The 16,575-nt window shown below is 37.8% G+C and overlaps 1 long non-coding RNA gene across 3 annotated transcripts in view; it reads left to right on the forward strand.

The window, feature by feature from the left end:
* The window catches only part of LOC107316760 (uncharacterized), a 270,762-nt gene that overhangs the window by 240,848 nt on the left and 13,339 nt on the right, over window positions 1-16,575 (forward strand). For all 3 annotated transcript variants that reach the window (XR_014947892.1, XR_014947893.1, XR_014947891.1), the window contains 3 exons: window positions 5,279-5,397; window positions 14,235-14,348; window positions 16,257-16,421. This is a non-coding gene — a long non-coding RNA (uncharacterized LOC107316760). The remainder of the gene's footprint in view (window positions 1-5,278; window positions 5,398-14,234; window positions 14,349-16,256; window positions 16,422-16,575) is intronic.

Below are 16,575 nucleotides of genomic sequence, written 5' to 3' on the forward strand. Positions count from 1 at the left end.
TCCAGTGATTATGTATTTAATTTTCTCTAAGCAATGGTTTATTACAAGTAGTGATTTAATACTGTCTGTTCCATATTAATTCTTTGGGAGAGTTAGAGAATGGAGAGTTCTGCCAAAGAAACAAACAAAAAGTCCCAACCCTACAAAAAGCCCATTACCCAAGGAGTCTGTGCTTCATTTCAGGTATCTCAGTTTGTGTCTCACCCTAAGGTTTACGAATACCTGTGAGCAGGCTGAAATAAGGAATCTAATTGCTCTTCTTCCTCTACGTGATCAGACCTTTGGGTATTTTTTGTTTGCTTTTGTTTGCTGTTGCTCCACATTTTTCACTATTGCTCAGAAGAAAAGGCAGAGTTTATTTAGTCTCTTGGAAAAAAAAGCCCCTCAACACTGACAGAACCTGCTGGCCTGTGCCAGGTCTCTAACAGCTTGAAAATCAAATTAGGCACAGAATTGTTACAGGCAGTGTTTGCTGTCAACAACCTGAAGAAAAAGAACAAACAAACAAAACACCCCTCACACAAGCCAACTCCACACCAAATCTCTGTTAGTGCTACATTTCCCAGTCCACTTGCAGGTTCTGTCCAGCTCTGTTCCCTTTTGCCAGGTGACTGGGTCTGAAACAAAGGCTGCAAAGCAGTGATTTAAAAAGTCATTTGAAAGGGAGCAGGGAGATTACATGCCAGCTGGAAAGCATGACAGCAAGAAATATCTGAACTTGCTTTGTCAGTGATGAGGAAACTTATCCAGATTCACTCCAAGGTTGAGCTCACTGGGGTGAAGGAAGTGAGTTTCATCTCAGCACTTCTCTGACCTTCCCAGTCAGTACAGCCCTGCTGGTATTTGCATTGAAGCTGCCCTGGTTGTAGTCACACTCTTTGAATGGAAGAAAAGATGTGTCAGATTAAAGAAGGAAAAAATAAATCCTCCTAGCACAGCCTCTAACTGTGCTTACAAGTAAATGTCTAGAGCAGATGAAGAACAGTATAAGCATGTATGGCACTTGCCCTGGTGAATTCCCCAATGCTGGCTCTTTTAAGTTCAGAGATTCTGTTATCCACATGTTATTTCTACAAATTTATAATTGTCAATTGTATGATCTGGTTTGAATTTGTCCAATCTGCTATTTAATGTACGTTATCAACTGCAGCATGTTCTAGAAGCGCTCTACATCCTGAGCAGCCACAAACCTCTTTTTGTGTTTGTTTTGAGCTTAGCACCTAGTGGATTCATGTAGTATACTCTAATTTTGATACTGGTGAAGGGCTGAACAACCAATTCCCATCTGTTCTTTGCTCCTCCTGTTTCCATGGTTTTTCTTCATTGTAGGAATTTTCTACATATTTACTGCACACTGTTGCTCTTCCCTGAATATTTTCCAGTTCTAATATATCTTTGGTACTACAAGTTAGGAAACGCTGTTATGCCGCACAGCCTGTCTTCCCGGCTCTGTAGCATCACATATACTTTCTATAGGATTGTTTCAGCCTAGTCTTTCTTCTTCTGCAGTCTCCATGCTCTCCAACAGCACAGCAGCTTCACAAGGTATGTGCTGCTTTTGCCTTTGTTGTGAGATGAAGGGAACAACAGACTCGTAGCTGTCTTAGCTGACCTGGTAAATCCTCTCTTGGTGTGTTCTGATCTACAGTTCCATTTTCACTGTCAAGTGACAGCTGGGCTAGACTCTGAACCAATCTGAAATATCCTTCAGTAGCTCATGTAGTTTGCGTACCTGTTTTGTTAATCTTTTCATGTTCAGGCTTGTCTTGAAGAGGCATCGCTGTATGGAAACTACACATGAGTAAAAAGCTTTTGTGGACTGCAATTTGCATGGACTTTAACATTTCAGTTGTGTCTGAGCATCACGCACAGTTCTGTGGCACGTTGCTGTGGTAGTTATGAGGTTGTCAACATTAAAGATTGAGGCCAGCAGGCAGCAGCAGGTAAACTTGTGATTGTGACTTAAAAGACTTTTCATTTTTTCCCTTCCTCAATATGACTAAGCTGCACTGTCACATTAGATTGCTTTTGTTTCGCATCCAAACTGTACATGTAATCTTGCCAGTGTGTATGGTTACTACATCCCAGCAGGAATGCAATGCAGATGTTGTGAATCAACTCAGTTCTTGGCTTTTCATCTTGTTCAGGGAGAAAGGAAAATAAACAGCACCAAAAAGAAAGAGAAAAAAGAAAGTAAGAAGTACATATAAAAAGAATGACTTTCCAAGGAGAAATATGGACAAATCTCTACGCTCGTTTCAGTACAGTGGCCAACTGTGATAGTACTTAGTGTCTAGCAGGAAATTCTCTTGAGGGAGGGCTTTCCAATGGCTCTTCTGCCTAGACATCAAAACCAGTTGAAAGTAAAGCTAGAATAGTTAGAAATGAGCTGAAGGTAAGGAAATATTTCTAGGAAGAATGTTCATAAGGCTGTGGAAGAATATTGAATTTTATGGTGTGAGTTGCTTAAATTTTGACAATATATCATCTGGAACACAAACTCATGTTGGGTTTGAGTAGATTAGACACTCTGGTTGGCTTTGGAGATGATATTTTCAAAAGTAGCTCATCTACTATTTCTGTTAATTTGGTAATAATGTTCCATCAGCTTTCAGCACACTTTGAATAGCCCTGGTAATACCTATGGTTTATAAGCTGAATCTTCAGTTCTCTATTAGAATAAAATACACATGCATCTCTAAGACAGATTTTCTTGAAATGAAATGTATTTACATGTTCCAGGTTTGGTTTTGCTTTGTTTTGTTTTAGAATTTGAAAACCTGTCAAGGAATCTCACACTTTTCATAGAATCATGGAGTCATCTAAATAGAAAATAGAAAAAAGACTGACACCCTCCTCTCATGTAGCTGTTTGGAGTGGTGGTATCCCCTCAGCTTCCTTTCTTCCAGACTTAACAACTTCCCTAGTCACTTCTCAAATGTCTTGTTTTTAGTTCATTCACAGGCTTTACTACTCTTTGCACAGCACCATGATCATTGCTGAACCTCTTCTAGGGTCCCTCAGGGGGACTCTCCTATGATTGACCCTCAGAGTAAGATTCTCCTCCTGAATCCATTGCTCCTACTTTGCTGTATCCCTCTCCTTGTTATATTTAGGTCTTTTTGATGCTAGGATAGAGGAAACAGAAGCTTACAAAGCCTCATTTGATATTTTTTGAACAGACAGAGCCATCAGCACCAGCCCTTGCTGAATACAGACATTGCCACATGTAATACAGATGTGAAATGCACATTATAGTGCTTTCTAGCCCCAGGAGGTTTTAACCACCCTATTAGTGAATTCCAGAATTTCCATGTTTCTGAATGCTTTTCACAGAATCATACAGTGCCTTGGGTTGGAAGGGAAGTCAAAGATCATCGTTCCTGCTTGAAAGCTGCTAACAAGTCTCCTCTGTGCCTTCTCCAAGCTAAGCAAGCCAAACTCTTTTTTTTTTTTTTTTTAATAGGGGTGGTGCTTCAGCCCTCTGATCATCATTTTGACCCTTCTCAGGACCTGATCCAATAGCTCCATATCCTTCTTGTGCTGGTGGCCCCAGACTGGAACTCAGTACTCTAGGTGGGGCCACATGGGGGCAGAGTAGAGGGGAGCATTCCCCTCTCTCTCCTTGCTGGCCATCCCTCTTATGATGAAGCCCAGAATACTGTTGGCCTTCTGGGCTGCTTTTCTTTTGAATGGAAACACTTGAAGATTTCCTGCATTTTTTTTTCCCCTTAGGTCTACTCCCTGTTGCCACAGATCTAACTAAAAAAGCATCAGAGTACAGTCTGATGGAGCTGAAATAAGATATATGGAGTTCTTTAGACAGTTAGCCGGTCATTGAGAAATAGAAAAAAACAATAATCAACTGAAAATAGGTGAAGTGCATGATTACTGCAGCCCCACAGATAACACTTTTCACCTTTAAAACTGCCTATTAACAAGGGATTGAGTGCAAAACTTCAAACATTCATCTCTGTGTTACATTTTATCCCCCATACTACCACACTCACTAAAATGATTGGTTTTTTTATTTCTGTGTTGCCTCTGGAGAGGGGGAGACTTTTAAGTCTGAAGACTTAAAAGGCCACTGAGGTAGTAATCATCAGTTCACACCGTTTCCCTTCCAGCAACTTGCTGTAAGCAAGAACAACAGAAAAAATAAATATACAGGACAAAGAAAGAAACAGAGCCTGAGGAGAGAGCATTCATATTGTCATTTAGATGATCTTTGCTGCTATCTCTCTCGACACACCTATTCCACAAACGTGTTTCTTCTCAGGCTGGTATTCATTTTCTGTCCTACTTCATTCCATTGGTGATTTTTTTGCCCCCCCCCCCCATCCTACTTTGCCTATAGTCTGAACCACTTGCTTATTTTTTGGGTAAATTAGCCAGGTTGTTTGTATTGCTGTCCCACAGATGACCTAGCAGCTCAAAATAATAACACGTATTTCTTTGTCAACATGTTACTCTCCAAGCTTGTTGAAGGCATTTTATATGTTCAAATTGCAGTGATGTATTTTAGGGATAATAATACAGAAGTGGAATTAATACCTCTTGGAGCTTTCCTTTCTTGCAAGATTGGGCTGGCCTAGATAAATGGTTTTCTCACATAGCTTATTTTGGCTTTCTTTTGTTTCAGAATCCCTGAATTTAATAATGTTGTTTTTCTCCGGACCTCTTATGGAATTTTTATGTTTGTTTCATTCGATTTTTTTTCTCATACAACAGGATCTATGAGCCCGTTTCTAACTAAAAATAGAATAAATTGAGACATTCAGATATCTTGAAGGTGTGATTGGTTTCATTTACATTGCAAAGTACCTGGGACTGCGATTTATGTATTTGTAGAGTTCTGACATAATGAGGTTTCTTGACTAGGATGAGGAATCTACTGTTTGAGATCCTAACATATGATTGCGGCAACGTTCCTAGTAAAGCTAAGAGAATTCTAGAAAGAAGGTGGAATTATTTTTTCCCTCATTTATGTGATCATGGAATTGGTAGGAATGTTTTACATTCCAGTCTGACAAATTTGATTGAAAATATACAGTAGAGTCAAGTATTACCAAGGAGGACAGGCTTGCAAATGATGGATAAACAGAGATTTCTGTGCGTTAGGAAATCAGGATAGAAAAGAAGGGGTGAAGAACAGATATTCAGTGTCTATTTGTGTGGAGAAAGATGCAAGCTGCTGGGAATCACAGTGTGCTGTCAGAGTCCCACATTCCTCAGTAATGAATTAATGATACTGATTTTGTTCAATTGATGTTTACAGGCCTTGAGAAGTGAAGATCAAGTTCTTCCCTTGTATGAGACTCCATGCACATACAGGAGGGGAAAGTTCTGATTCTACAGATGACAGTATACAAGGAGATAAGAAAGCAATGGAAAAGGGTAAGAAAAAATCAATTCACCTTATTCTTAACAAAATTTGGAGAATTTTAGATGTATTTTAGTTACTCCTAAATCCTCATGGACTCTTAAGTTTCCAAGGCCCACAGTCTTCTTTGATATTTAGGTATTTCAGTCCCTGTTTTGGGTGTGGGTCATTTACCCAAGGGCATGCACATACCTTATGTAGAGCTGAGATCTGGATGGTACTGCACTAACTTTCACTCTATCACATTGTGAAGAGCAGCCTAATCTCTGGGCACGTGTGAAGTAGGGACATTTTAACTATGCTGTGTCTCACTTGATTTTGATTTCTTTGTTTCTTTAATGTTACTGTTATGCACAACTCAAGGTTTTATTTGGTTTTAGCACATGCACATACTAGATCATGGGAAAAAAAGAAAAAAAAAGTAAAAAGAGCTTGAAGTGTGCCCCGGTGGCGCAGTGGTAGGAATGCTGCGTTGCAACACTGGAGGGCCCGGGTTTGAATCCAACCCTGGGGTGCAAGTGGTAGAAGTGCCACTCTGCTACACAGAGGCTCGAATCCCGGGGGTTGGACTTGATGATCTCTAAGGTCCCTTCCAACCTGCATGAGACTATTACCTATTATTACCTATTGCCTATTGAAGTTCCATCATGAACCATTATCATGGTGCACTATAAAACAGACATTAGCCCAGTGATGTAGAAAAGTAGCTGGTTTGTTTTGCTGAGGGTTTTCATTGATAGTTCAGGCTGTTTATTCAATTCCTCTTCTAGATAAGGTGCATAAGGACATGTTAGCTAATACTGTGCCTCACTCCCAGATTGCTCTTAACCTCATTGTGCATGTGGTGGCTCCAGTTCAGTGTGGGAACATCCTAGCAAAGAGACCAGCCTGCTTGCTGGCTCGATCCTGTCCAGAATTGGTTGTACAATAGTATGTATAGGTACATTTATAATGGAAATTGAATAGTGGTTACTGAGCCTTAGGGGGCAAAAAAACTAGAACTCCCTCCAAATAGTTCAGATATGTAGTTTGAATTCCTGTCTGAATAGTTTAGTTTTCCTTTTTATTTATTTATTTATTTAACTGAACAGCACAACTTATCTCACAGAGAACATTGTGAGAAATAAATGATCAGATGTGGGATGCTAAAATAGGAGGGGACGGGGGTAGGAAGCTGGAAAAGAGGAATAAATGCGGTACAGTTCCAGCATGAACTTCAGTTGTAACCTGACTCAATCATCATCTCCACAGTGATTAACCAGAATAGGAAATTTGGACATTCCCTGTTCCAATCCAAGGAAATTGCTTAAGTACCACAGGAAATTTTCCTAATGAGCTGATTTTTGGTGTCAACTTGCGCTGGTGGCACCAGCCATCTCTTGCTGGATGCTCTAGAATGTAGAAATAAAACCAAGCTGACTCACTTAAGCATTTATCTGACATGAAGTTTTCATTTCATCAGGCACAGCATCAGTGCCTTGAATTTTATGCATTTAGCCTTCTGCTGCTGTAAACTGCTATGTGAGCTTTAAAGCAAACAAATGCACATTTTTCTTGTGTCAGTTTTTTTCTTTATTCCCATACCACAATAATTCTTGGCGAAGTCGCACAATGGGCTCTTTTGCCTGCAAGCAACTGCTTCAGAGCTGATTGTAGAGAGCTCCAAAATCTCAATTTTGGCACAGGTTCTTGTTCATCTCAACAACAGGAAAGGAAGAGTTATAAGGAAAGTAACTAGTTATTTTTCTTTTTTATTCTTCCTAGCAATACTTAATATGTCTATGTGCTTGTATATAAGCGTGCAAGAATAAACACGCAGTGGCTTGTGACTGGTATAAATTAGGCACATATTGAGCTATCTTTCTTTTCTTAAATCTGTTTACTGCCTGACTTCTCTGACCTCAGGAGAGAGCTGCAGATTTTTTTTTTTATTCTTTATTATTACTACCCTTGTAATTGTAGATTTGTTCATCTCTAGGAGGTATTCAGAGTACTTTGTAGACATTATTGTTTATTGCTCTTGTGTTTAGGGAAAAGAAAGAAGTGCTCATGATACTTATATCTTTATATTAACACCTGAGTATGTGAAGAAAAAAAGAAAACCAACCATAAGATATGCTTGCAATTCTCTTCTAAATACACTTCATAGCTTAGTGTAGTATTTTTGTCTCATGCTGAAATGTTTCCTAGCACTTACATCTGATGCTTACTTCAGTTATGACTTAATCATCAAACTTCATATATTTTCCCAGTGATAAAATCAGGATGTTAGTATAGCTGAACTGATCTGAGTTTACTTAAATTGCCTCTTCTGTTCTCTTTGGTTTGTTCTTTTGAAATGAATTGATATGTGTGAAGCTCCCAAATGCTTATTGAAGTTCTATCAGATACAAGACTCTGAATAAGTACTCCCACACTATGACTAACCCCAAACAGTCCTGTGGTCTTAAAATTAGCCTTCGTATTTTGCTAAAAAAAAAACAAAAAAACAAACAAACAACAAAACTTCTTAACAGTGTAATTGCAAATTATATTTTAAAATACTGTATTTTTCCCTTATTCTGAAATACGCTGGAGTGTCTTGGTTGTACTCTACTGACTGACAGGTCCACATTTACACAGTGGTGACTGCATAATCACTAGAATCATAGAATCGTTAAGGTTGAAAAGACCACTAATATCATCTAGTCCAGTCATCAACCCATCATCACCATGCCCACTAAACCATATTCCTCAGTGCCACATCTCCTCATTTTTTGAACGCTTATAGGGGGAGATTAGGAGTCGTATTAACTATGTATTAGTTTATTACCATCAGAAATACATTAGCAGTATTATGAATGTATTTTTAATATATTCTTAATATTCTTGAGATGTCTCCATGAGAGAGCCACTGAAAGCTCTTGCTGCAAAAGGAATTTGGGAGGTGCTCAGAAATGGTATTAAGAACCAGCAGATGAATTATGTATATTTTTTCATCCTTTCTTTCTTTCTTTCTTTTTTTTTTTTTTTTCATAGCTTAGGTGCACTTCATGTTGTGTTCTCCAAAGCAAGTTTTCAAGCTGATCCCCTAAAGTCCTGAGGATGACCCAACAAAAACCTGCCCTCATTTATATCGGATTTGAAACTAGGAAGCTGTTATTTTTGGCTTGTGGATTTGTTGTTATTCACAGTTTTAGGTTTTTTTTTTGTTTGTTTTGGTTTTGTTTTATGTAGCTGTAGTATTTGGCATACCTAGTGATTCTGCAGTCCTTCGAAGTTTGCTATAGCTGGAGGAATGGCTAAGTGATGAGGCAGCCTCCCTGTTGTCAAACTGCAGCACAGACTTCCAAAGTGAGCCTGGTGCTGCTTTCTTTCCTGCCTCCATTGATTTGTGAATCCATACTTGTCAGAAAATGTGATTTTGTTCTTGTTTCTCACACTTCCCCCAAGCTAACTGTGACTGTTATTGTGTTTTGGATTTGGTTTCAGGTTCCAGCTGAGTCTTATACTTTTGATATAGAGTGTGAATTTGAAAAAGAAAAAAAAAAAGAAAAAAAAAAAGAGAGAGAATAAAGAAAGAAAGGAAGAGGAGGCAGAAGTGGGTTATAACATGTAGAAACCCTTGGTGCTTGATTTGAGGCGGTTTTCCAGCGTGGTCTTCAGGATAAGCCTTTTATGCTTAAATTAAGTCTTTTAACCCCACAGCAACCATTGCAATTATGGTCCTCATTTTGCTAATAGGGATTGAAGGGTGAAGGTTTAGGAGAGTTCAGCTGTTCTCTAGCAACATATCAAAGATTTCATTCTCACTGTGCTTCATGATAGGCTTTACCCGTGGTTCACAATGCCCTACTATCTGTTGTACTGGGAAATAGAGGAAGGAAGGGGAAGTATGTGAAATCTGGAGTTGAGGAACATTTTATCTGCTTGCCACCTCCATTCTTCAATGAATAAGAAGAATATTACAGAAAAATGAGCTTGGTCATGTTCTTGACCAGTTTATCAGGCATGGAATTGGAAGGAGATCAGGTTCTACATTTGGGAGTGATGCATTATTATGAGCAAAACTACTGATGAAATAAAAAGAGGAATAGTCAGATATGGGACTGTAAAAAGGACCTTAAAGATCATCTTCATAATATCTATATATAAATAGTGTTTATATAGTGTATTATACCTGGAAATCCTAAACTTAATTCAGATATCTGAGTGTGATTGTGGGATATAAAGAAGTTTTGATCCACTTTCTTGAAGTGACACCATTTGCTCGCCATCTCTCCTTTACCTAAGTCTAAAACTGAAAAAGTCTATCTTCTTTGAGACAGAGTGATGATGATTTCCTTCGTTTCACTCTCTGAAGGTGAAGTATCCTTTGAATCCATTTTTTCTCGCAGTTATTCTGTGATGATATCACTGTACCTTTAAGGAAAAGGCAAAGCATGAAAAAATAGTTGCTCCTTTGGCATTGATGAGTTAACCTGGATTTTTGTATCTCAAGCTATTCAGGTGCAGGAGATCACAATAAATTGCTGCTTTTTACATAGCTCTTTCGAAAGGTTAATCATCAAACTTTAGTTTAGGACTATATAATGTACTTCCCAACTCTATAAGTATTACCATAAATGTGGTAGGTGATAAAAAGAGATGTTTTTCATATTTTGAAAGGTTGAGCTCATATAATTATTCATGATTGAGTAAATAGTTTTTTTATTCCAAGGTACTAACAGCACTATAAATACTCACTTTAAAGCTTCTGGATCTCATCTAACACCCATTAAAGTTGATGGAAAGGTATATCTTGAGATCCATGTTCTGTGGATTATATTCTTTACCTTAGATGACTGTAATTCACCTTCCCTCGGTCATTTGGGACACTATTTTCAAAACAGCCTCAAAAGAGTGCAGTATAAAAGCAGATAGCGTTTAGTCAAACATGTCTATCCCCTTCTCCTTCCCCTCCAGTAACTTAATGGAAGAATTTTGCAAATTACTTTGCACATTGCCCCGTTTGCCACATCTATTAAGGAATTATAGAAAAAATCTTTATGAAGTCCTCATGAATTTACTGATGGTAAACTGTTATTGAAGTAGATAAAGAAAAGGTTCCTACTTGTTTTCTTTTTTCTCTAACATTATGTACATATTTGTGTCTTCTGAGTTCAAGAAGTCAGCTGGATAAAGCCACTTTCTGAATTTCACCTCATACTGACTGCAACACACACACAGTTAGAATAATAAGATAAGGAGAGCTGACACCGGCAATACCCTACAGTCTTTACTTAGAAAGATTGTGAATTTTCTATAATTGAGCATTTTGAAGAAGAGTTCAGAGAGATATTCACCAGAAAGGAGGCCACTTTTATTGGGATCACACAGAGAAGAGAGCAAGCTGAGGTCCCCTTCGTAAAGGGGATTATTTCTGGAATTGATTTGAAAAATAGCTTGAGGCATAATAACAACAGTTCTATAACCCAAGACCATTCTGATGTTCAAGTTGATGTTATTTTTGCTGGTATGAGTTCCAGCACTTGTGAATTATTTGCTGCCAGCTATTCCTTTGGAATACCATTGCAAGGAGTTATTCCACGGACCATAACTAATGGCATTGAACATCAGTCACTATACATGATATCTGCTCCACTGCATCACACAGGATACAGGGAGGAACCCAGCAGAGAAAGTCCCTCCTATCAGTTGGAAAGTTCTTTCAGTAGGCTCTCCTTGAGCCTTGGTGTACATCTCTGAAGCTACAGTGAGCAATAATGTAAAGTCAGGTCTAATGTAGGACTTAGTTATGTCAGTGAAAACCTCCTGCAGGTGAGTTCCCTAAAAGAAAAGTGAACTTCAGCTCAGTCATTTCTTTGTGCTGTGGGTTATACATCCCTGCCCATTGTTTGTGCCATACTGCACAGTGCCCTAGGCAACATATAAAACTAATCATATATATAGATGTCTGCATATGTATGGTATGTAGATATACACCTCTCTATAAAAATATGCATATTTATTTGTGTGTGTCTGTGTATACACTGTATAGCAAGTGATGCCACTGTAAAGAAAAGTCTAAGCCGAGCAAATAGTAAATAAAGATTATGTTAGTTTTGGACAGTGCTTTTCTGGCAGGAAAAGTCCTATACATCATTCTGCCACTGGCCTGTGGTCTGAAGTTGCCAGCATCTCTGAAAAAGTCCACTGCAGAATATTGTCTCCCAGAGATAAAAGTTGAGTGTCTATTTCTGTAAAGGATTTTTGTCTCTCTGAGTACAGATTCAGGACATAGCTGCATTTAAGTGAGCCTTGTTATAGCCTTTCTTAGATCATACCAGAGAGACTTATGACCTTCATAAAGCTGAGAAGGACAAACATTGCTGCTTTAAAAGCTTTTAGGAACTGATCATTTTTCATGCCCACTTGTCTGTGGCAGTTATAGTAAATTTGCTATTCTCTGCATGGCTCCAAGATAAACTTTCCCTTATTACAGAACCACAACAAAAATACTGTAGTAATATATGATTCAGGCTTCAAATGCAGCTGTACTTCTCTGGTTTATTTCCAGTTAATTTAGTAGTACTGAATTCACAAAGGTGGCTCCTCTCCATTTAAAAGATGATATCAGGAGGTTCATAGGAAAGGATTTGTTTTTAGTCTACAACTACTGTAGACCCTGATGTCCCTAGAACAAAAGCATACGTATGTATGTGTTTGCTACACTAGAAAGTTCTCTTACCATGAGTACTTCCAGGCTCCTTTTTGTTATATGTATTTACTAAGGCACAAGACCTTGCCCAAAGACTTTGCAGTCCCAAACAGCATGATTGTTATTTTTTAAAAAATAATTATTTTAATAATGATAATATTAATTATTATTATTAGCATACTAAGTAGCATAGTGCTCACCAACTTTAGGATGTATGAAGCCTAGTGTGAATAAACAAACAAAAAACCTTACTACCATAGAAACAGCAATTCTGTTGATGGATCTGGGCCCTCCTGAGCTGCTTGCTATACAAACAGAAACAGTGCCCTTCTGACATGAAATATTCTACTTTTTAAATGTAAGATGAGACAAAACAGACAGATTCCACGGGAACTAAGGTGAATTAATTGTAAATTCTCTTAAAAGTTTGTCCATCAAAGGCAGCAGAATTCAATTTGATCTTCTTAGAATTAGGTTTGGGTTGGAAGGGACCCTTAAGAACATCTAGTTCCAACCCTCTGCTACAGGCAGGGTCACCTCCCTCAAAGACCCATCCAGCCTGGCCTTGAGTGCTTCCAGGGAGGGGCATCCACAGCCTCAGTGTCTCGCCACTCAGTGTTAAGAATTTCCTCCTAATATCTAGTCTAAATCTGCCCTCTCTCAGTTTAATAGTTTCCCTTCTTATGGATGGCTAAGAAAACTTTGTCAGGAAAAAGCACAAGCTTAAGCTGCAGCAATTCCATGATTCTTGTTTTGTGATGATCTGACGTGTTTCTGTTTGTCTGTGCAGCAATGGGACAGGATTTATTTTCCCTAGATGGCATGCCCAAGGAATTCTGATATAAAGTCTATGAGGATTGCCATGTTTCCAGTAATGGCTCTGTTTCATTTGAGATTAACAGATAAAATAGACTGGAGGTGGAAAATTGGCAGAATACCTTCCTGTGGGAATTTTCACTGATCTCAGTCAAAAGCAGTAATACTCATATTTTCCAATGTTAACCAATAACACAACTAAAGAAAATGTTTTCCCTCTGGAATATAATCCTGTATAACAACATAAAATAATAAAAACAAATAAACATAGGCATACAGCTACAGAAAGCAAGTCATTTTCTAGCAATTTTGATAGCAATTATTATTAAGATCTTTGTAACCAAGACTTGTTAACATTATGAGATAGATAGTACTGTATGGTAAAAGAAATGGGAGAAGAAATAAAGTTTGCTGTGTATTATTTTTTTAAAATCTCTAACTCACAGAAGAAACAGAAAAAACCAACCTGCCACCATATCTACCATCAGTAAATCTAGATCATGTTACAGACATGATTTATCGTAATGAAGGGGATTAAGATGTATTTAATAGTCACATAAAGATTCCACATCTGTAATGTTTTATGTGCATGTTTTCCAGTCACGTGAGGTGGGATCTTGAAGTAAACCTGGAGACGTGGGCCTGCAAGTTGATGCCCAAGGTGGTGAGAACCCCCAGTTTGGTTAATCAAGGCACCAGTACTCAGGTGCACACAAAGCAGGGAATAACCAATGGGGGTCCTCTTAAAAAAACACTTCCAAGAACTGACTCCGGTAGTGGAATTAACAAAATTCATGATCCAGGGAGATTATGAGAATCCGAGACTTAAAAAAAAAATACCACAAAAATCAATCAACCAACCAACAACTACCCAGCACCACAACAACAGTTTTTTTGTTTTTTTTTTCCCTCTGAGTCTTTTCAGTTTTTCACTACTAAAGTTAAACAAAGCAAACAGCCTTAATGTCCAAGTACTTTATTTCAGAAAGAAAAAAAGCAGTTCTTCAAATGGAGTTCTTAGAAATTCTGGAAAAATCAAAATAAATCGAGGCCTGGTATTACAGCACATTTTTGAAGTTGGATGAGGTGAGACCTTCCTGCAAGCTCAGTGACAGTGACTGTATTTACTTCTATATTTTTACTTCCTCAGCATGGAAAAAAGATCCTTTTATAATTATTACTATTTTTTAAACAAACAGTGGAGAAGATGTATGTTCTGTACTTAAGTAATGATGATTCACAACGTGATTTCAAATATTAATGTTCTTCAGGACATCTGGAAAATACTGACTGGAAAATTAAGATGAGATTAATGTTCCTCCTGATGTTTTTATCTTTTTCATGCTTCATCATCAGGCCCACTGTACCATGAGATCAACAAGATTAGATATCTTTGTAACCTGCTTACCAGCAGAATGTGATATTGAGGCTGAGACAAGAAGCTAAGAGCAACTGACCTGCAAGATTAAGGTAACAAATAAAATGTCCAATGGGGCATCTTTGTTTTAAAATGAATGAGGTATAAATTCATGATGCATAGATGTTTTGAATTCTCCTCAGCTGCATTATAATTCATAAAAACAACTAATACACATTTTGTTGCTGATCGTTCATGGTTCAAGTGATAATGAATAACACTGGTCAATGAAAAAGGCAGGAGGAATTAAAAATAACTTGGAGTAAATAAAATGTTGCGTATGATACGTGCATGTTTTATAGATGTAAAATAGAATGCTTCCAAGATGTGTATATGTGTTTGTGTATAACAAGAAATAACACTGTTCATGTTCCCAGGAAAGTAGCTCAAGAAATAATAGGCTTAAAATGCAATTCCTTATCATATTAGGAAAAGCTGTAACAACTGAACTTGTGGATCATATGGAACAGACTCCCTTACATTGCAGAAAATGGGTATGAATAGGCTGAGAAAACATCATGATATAACTATATTTTGTCCTGAAGACCAGATCACTTTTCAGCATCTGGCTATAGCTGTACGATACCACTTCTGAGTTTTTAAACTGAACATTGGCACACAACTGGCACAGACTTGGAAGGACAACAGAAAGCTTCCTAAAGAAAAACATGCTCTTCTGTCTGGCACAGAGTGGGAGTCATTGCAGGATGTACAAAGATAACATAAAAGAACACAGAAGTTTAAGAGAGCGCATTGAGGACATGAAATAAAATTTTAATGTGATCACCTTGATTCTTTTGAGACTGGTGGAAAAGAAATAGAGAGCTGCCAAACAACCAGGTATTGTGTTTAAATGCTTTACAGAAAGGAAGCTTTACTGTGATAATGGGAAACAATTAAGTACCACTCTTCTTTCTGACAATTACTAAATGTTTATTGCTTAGAATTATTGAATTATGCAAGCATGGAGAAATAACTAATAGGTTTTCTTTATGGCAGTTCCATGCAATAATACTGCAGGGCTTTCAGAATTACATAAAAAAGAAACTGTTTGTAAAGGATACCAATAAAAAAAATGCATTCTAAAATAAATGTTGAGTAATTCAATCATCAGAATGTATAAACAGAGTGAGCTCCAAAGAGAAATACAGTGACCAAAGAAATCAGCGGAACCAAGTTGCTTAGCAGAGATAAATGGGGGTCTAATTGGTTTTATACATCTCAATTGAGGTACTTATTCATGTGCAAAAAACTCACAACATTAAAAATAATTTGATTTAGAAATTGTTTTCATGGAAAGCACTTGGTATGAAGTTTCTGTATCAGTGTAATAGAGTGACAGGAGAGAAGATATTTGCAATTAAACACTTGAAAGCTCCATATCAGTAAATTAGTTGGTAGGCAATAGAGTTCATATGAACTGTAGCTGAGATTGGGAAAATATTCACTCTTCAGGAAAGTCAGGCAATTGAATGATATAAACATACTCTGCAAATTCTAATAGGTCAGTAGTTATCTTTGTAGTTAAATGGAAATTATGCTCCTTAATGTTCAGCTGCTGTCTTCTACTGCTGGATGTCAAAGCAATCAAATGTTTGGTACCCATATGATTCAGGGAAGCGATAGAATCACTATCACCCATTTAAACTGCATCTGTATTATTACTGTCAATAATCAAAAGTGGTCTGTGGTGCCATTACCCATAATATTTCAACCTCACACAGGTAAATTAGCCATTATGTTGATTATCCAGTGTCATAACATTTTCTCTTTTTTCCTTCCTACCCCATTCTTGTGTACCAGAGATTATTTTTTTTTCCCTAAATAAAGATAATGAGGACCTTAATGAACACTGGCTCCCCTTCCAGTAAATATCTTCCTAGAAGGGGCACACCAGCCAGAGATGACTTTTAGGCATGCTTTGTGCTTTAGCATGAGTTCAGTCATTTTGTGTTTTGCAGGCTGGCTGCAGTGCTGTGGCTCTGTAACCCTCTGCTGGACTAAACCCGAAGTTTGCTGAGCTGCACCTCACTGCATGGTATTGTGTGTGGACATCTTCAGAAGGCAAAGAACAGAGCAAGCCATTGCTTCTACTGATAGCGCTGAAAAAGGCATCTTCAGGGAAGGTAAGAAGGGAACATGAGTGAAATGCAAAAGATGGCAGAGAACAAAATGCCAGGAAAAACTTTTCAGCCCTTAGTACAAAAGTGGCAACTGCTGCTTTTTCTATCAGATAGTTGTTACTGGAAGGTTTACTGATTTGCTTGAGTCTGTTTTTGT

This window comes from Coturnix japonica, chromosome 7 (genome assembly GCF_054131305.1).
Source record: "Coturnix japonica strain WE chromosome 7, WE-NBRP24, whole genome shotgun sequence".
NCBI classification, from domain to species: Eukaryota; Metazoa; Chordata; class Aves; order Galliformes; family Phasianidae; genus Coturnix; species Coturnix japonica.